Here is a 5,308-nt window from a genome sequence, read left to right on the forward strand (position 1 = left end):
GGAAAACGCTATCAATCTAATGAACAGGCCAAAGTTGTGAAGACCTAATTTGACAAAACTCAATGAATTACCTGAAGTGGATCTGGCACCACAACGGGACAAGCTGTCTCTGGGATCCTTACAGACTTTTCAATTTTCAAATGATTTTTAAGTAGATTATAAGTATGCTTTAGTATACAGTATGTGAGGGTCATAGCTCCATTTCTTTTATGAAGTGGATATCATGTAACAGTGTGGGACTAGAAACCAGAGTGGCAATCAATCTAAAAGATATAGTATACTTTGAAAATGATTGGCACCAGCCTGTATAAAGGAAAAAAAGTCAACATCTTGTCAATAGCTTTCTGAATGAGGTTGATGTAAAGATAAGCGTAGGAGGCCAGTTGTATGACAGCACTTAATTCTACAAAGCCGTGTTATTTTGGCAAGCTCGGTCAACAGTGCGAACTGTCTTCCAGGATTTTAGAAATGGTTTTGAACCAGGTCGGGGGCACGCTGCAAAAAAGTCCATTTTAACAAGTTTCAATCCATATTTACTACTAAATCTTGTGTTTCTCAAAACAAGTGATAATCTGTTGGGCCTCCTGTCAGTCTGTGAAACTAGAGAAGAGACCTGGCTTTTCACTTGCTTTAAGAAAATTAGATTTTAACTCAAGTATAGAGACTAAATGAACTGTTGACATGGTTTAGCTCTCCTTTATGTATTAGGTGGGTAACTGCAGCTGAGCAGTGATTTAACGAACACACTTCTGTCATGTGTCCCTCTGCTTTGCCTCTCTTGCTTTCTCTTTTGTTTTCTCTCCACTGATAAACGGCTCAGATATAGACCTGCAGTTACTCATAAACAATCTATTTATAAGTGCCGACATGTGGGTCACTGCTGTATTTTTTATCATGATGGGCGACCCGGCTAGCAACGCACACACATGCACATATTTCTTACTTTGATGTTTTATTGTGTAGGCTGATTATAAGGTAAATATCCCATGTGTAGTGTGGGTGTCTGTGCTGGTTCTGCGTGTGTTGTGTGTGTTAAGGGCAGTGATTAACCTGTAGGAGTAGGCTTATTCAACCGTCCATGATGCACAGTAGATGTGTTCTTCTGGAGAATTGTTACTGCGAATCACCTACTTGCCCAAAAGTGTCTTTGTGTCTGTCAGTGTTTTTTTTGTGTCTGTCTAGTTCTTAGGTGTTACGTGTTCATGTTCTAGTTTTGAAGTGATAGATTCCCATGTGACATGACAATGAGACTCCCCTGTGGCGTGCTGTTTTACATTTATTCCCAAATGTCAGAAAACCACAGACACCATTACTTATGACTAATGACTACTCTTCAGGTTTGTAGTTGGGCTACTTTTTCTTTTTGTATTAGTAAAGTATATTTTTCAAGGGATCACAGTCAGTATGATTCATCTTCTGTAAACCATCAATGTCTGTATAAATGTCGTCTTTAGAGCCATGTTGCATGGCTAAAGAAGTACATTTTTACTATTAAATATAGATAGGCCAAGTTATTAGCTTTTTAGTACTCACTCAGCTATTATTAAACACAAATACCATTTCTTTCTTTTACACATTGTTTTAATAGGAGCGGGGCTGGTATTTAAATAAAATGTACTCTTTATTCCCTCCAATACTAGTCGCAGCTTCTATTTTACACTATATTAAAAATGAAAACAAGTAATAAGACATCATTTTAATAGTATTGGTGTTTATTTAAAAGTTAAGAATGATACCAATTAAAGTTAAATTGTTAAGATTTTAAACTACCTCCCCTACTAGTCATTATAAATAAGTACTTGTGAACATATACAATAAATGTAAATCAGCAGGTCATACTGTACTTCCTCGTTTATCCATTTATTGTATGTGTACATGTGTTGTTCAGGTGTTCTGTATCCTTCCTGTATATGCTACATAAGTGTGTGTGTGTGTGTGTGCAAATGCTTTAATGTGCCTCTAAATCTGATGTGCGTGTGGAGACTTCTAGTGTGTTTGTGTATCAGCAGTGGAGGTGAGATGACAGCGCTGCCCTCGATGTCGGTCACTCTGACGGATGTTGTCATGGATTTCCTCGTAGATCTGAGAACAAAGACCATGTGTGAGACGATGCAGCCGACCTTTAGGGACTCGACCCAAGAGACATCAAACTCACATCAGTCATACCTCTCCACCTGAATCTCTCTCTCTGCTCTCTTGCTCTTCTCCATGTCTCCGCTCCACTCTAACTTTTATTCGTCCAACCGTGCATCTTTTCTCCATCTATCTTTTACCTTCACTCGTGCCGTCTTTTTTTGCCGTTCAAAGGAACCAACTATTTTTGTTTTTTAAGATAACACCCTTTGGCTCTGGTCCTCTCAACCTCCAGCCCCGGACGGATAATTCAGCCTCTCATTCATGTCACACAAGCTTCCCTTTCAATATCTTCTGTTTATTTAGGAGCTTTCTGTGCAGTTACTTGTGCCAATTCTGTGTGTGGTGTGTGTGTTTGTGTGTGGTGTTTCTGTCCTCTCTAGCAATGTCTATATGTTTTCTCATGAGTAGTTGTTTGCGAAAGCTCAGCTCCTGGGACATTACATTGTTGTGCCCAGATTGTGACATGTCTCCTGTGTGTGCCCTGCAGGTGGTCCATGACGCTTACAACAAGTACACCGAGGAATCTCTGTGGGATCTGTGAGTGAGAAGCCCACGGAGACCACCGAGGTAACCATAAAGGTCAGTGGTGGCACAAGAAGATGTTTTTTTTTTTTCTTCACAGAGGCTTTCAAACTACATTCAAATACAATATTGCATTATCGTATTAAACTTACCCACAACAAAAAAATACAGCTTGAAGTGCCTCTTTGGTTTTAACAGCACCAAAACTACTTTTTTTTTTTTTTTTTTTACTTTGACACAGATCACTCAACAAGCTAATCTCCACTACTGTGTATGAGATTGTTTGGTTGTTGGATTGGAAATCAGGCTAACAGGTCAAAAAACAAGCAGGTGTTTGGTGTTGCATGAGTATTTTGATAACATACAGGATACAAGACGTCTGATCTGGAATAATGTCTAACCTCCTTAAAAAACACTATAGATATGTCTGTGTGTGTGTGTGCACACACACCACATCAATGCCAAGTGTAATTAAAAGGCATCAACCTCAGACTCTAGACTCGTAGTGGAACCGATTAGATTAAAGTTTATAGGAAGGAGCTGTTGTGAAACTGAAACAAAGAGGACTAAAGAAAGTAAAGTGGTCAAGGTTCAGAGAGTTGTTGTTTGATTGGATCTTCAGCAGCATCATGTGCATGCTGACATGGACGATCAGAATGAAACGACAGATGCTCCCCTAGATTTGTTATTTAAACATCCAAAAATATCTTGACATCTTAGGTTATCAGGGGACACATTTTCATTGACACGTTTTACCAGGTTTTTATATACTATCCATCTGTCTTCCTAATGAAATGTGGGTCCATATTTAAATCAGACTCAGCTTTATTTGCCAGGTATGAGGACACATACGAGGAATTTGTCTTTGGAGCATCCTTGCTCACACGGTGCTTACACATTAAAACAACCAAAACAAAAACATACACACTAATATATACACAAGCATATACAGTCCCTGACAAAAGTCTCGTCGCTTGTGTACAAATTGACCTGAAGTGCCGCTGAAATATATTTCTAATCAAGATTTATTTACAGAAATGGCTCATTTTAATCCCAACCGCTTTTGTAATAATGTTTCGGTGCAAAAGAAACTGTCAAAAAGTATTCTAATATTCCACACTTGGTAAAGCCCATTGAGTCAATTTTTGCAAAGACATAAGTGTTGTCGCCTTGTCATATGAGCTTCACCTGGGACTAATAATGGATCAATTAGGTCTCAGTGTGTATAAAAACAACCCCAGTACACTAGCCTTCACATCAACTGCAACTAGACATCTCAAACAGGCCTAATTCACCCTGAGACTAAAGTTTTGATTATCAAGAGGCTGAAGACCAGATCCACCGCTGATGTGGCAACACCTTCAATGTGTCTCAGCGTCAAGTACAGAGGATTAAAAAACATTTGAAGACTGGACGTTTTGACAAGCCCAGGTCAGGCAGACCCCGCAAGACACCTGCTCGAGAGGACCGTTTGTTGCTCGAAAATCCAAGGCCAGCCCATTTTCCACTGCAGCAGAGCTCCACAGACCTGGTCCCCTGAAGTCCCTGTGTCAACCAGAACGTTTTGTCGGATTCTGCCTCGAAATGGCCTCCATGGTGGAATCAGTGCCCAGAAGCCAGCACTACACAAAGACAATTGAAAACCCTGTGGCATTTGCCAAGGCCCACAGCCTGCTTATAGGAGGGACGCTGGAGAAGTGGAAGAAAGTGGATTTTTCAGTGAATCTTCTGTTGAATTACACCACAGTTGCCGCAAATATTGCAGGAGACCTACTGGAGCCCGCATGGATCCAGATTCACCCAGAAAACAGTGAAGTTTGATGGCGGAAAAATCATGGTCTGGGTTACTCCAGTATGGGGTGTGCGAGAGGTCTACAGGGTGGAAGGTAACATCAATAGTCTCAAATACCAAGAAATCTTAGCTACCTCTTATATTCCCAACCATAAAAGAGCCAATTCGCAGGATGGTGCTCCATCGTATACTTCCTCTCCACTTCAAAGGTCCTCAAGGCGAAGAAAATCAAGATGCTCCAGGATTGGCCGCCCCGTCACCAGACATGAACATCATTGAATGTGTGGGGTAGGATGAAAGAGGAAGCATGGAAGACCAAACCAAAGATATTGATGAATCTGGGAGGCATGCAAGACTGCTTTCCTACTATTCCTGAGACTTCATCAATACATTGTATGAATCCTGCCAAACCGCATGGTGCAGTCCTTCAACTCATGGAAGTCTACAAGATATACAATTTGAATCTCACAGCACCACTATTTAATTTGCTGACATATTTTAGTATTTGTAGTAAATTTGTTCAATTTCTGTATAGACGACAAACTTTTGTCTTGCCAAAATTTGACCTTTCTGTCTTGTTTAAATAATAAATCTTTTTTTAGTGAAACTAATTTATTTCAGTGCATTGAACATCTTTTGGGAGGGTTTTAGCTTTTCATATGAGCTATTTCTTACACAATTGATTATTACAAGTCATGTTCATGCTCAATGATGTTCATGTCTGGTGACTGGGCCGGCCAATCCTGGAGCATCTTGATTTTCTTCGCCTTGAGGACCTTTGAAGTGGAGATGGAAGTATACGATGGAGCACCATCCTGCTGCAGAATTTGGCCTCTTTTATGGTTGGGAATATAAGAG

The 5,308-nt window shown here is 40.1% G+C and overlaps 1 protein-coding gene and 1 long non-coding RNA gene across 5 annotated transcripts in view; one reads left to right on the top strand and one right to left on the bottom strand.

Moving 5' to 3' along the window:
- The window catches only part of LOC116702163 (uncharacterized), a 31,340-nt gene that overhangs the window by 6,682 nt on the left and 19,350 nt on the right, over positions 1–5,308 (bottom strand). The gene's annotated exons all lie outside the window — the stretch shown is intronic.
- The window catches only part of LOC116702165 (uncharacterized), a 10,005-nt gene continuing 5,847 nt past the window's right edge, over positions 1,151–5,308 (top strand). Inside the window, exons 1-2 of the long non-coding RNA XR_004335089.1 lie at positions 1,151–1,161; positions 4,034–4,039. This is a non-coding gene — a long non-coding RNA (uncharacterized LOC116702165). The remainder of the gene's footprint in view (positions 1,162–4,033; positions 4,040–5,308) is intronic.

The sequence above is a fragment of the Etheostoma spectabile genome, chromosome 14 (genome assembly GCF_008692095.1).
Source record: "Etheostoma spectabile isolate EspeVRDwgs_2016 chromosome 14, UIUC_Espe_1.0, whole genome shotgun sequence".
Lineage (NCBI taxonomy): Eukaryota > Metazoa > Chordata > Actinopteri > Perciformes > Percidae > Etheostoma > Etheostoma spectabile.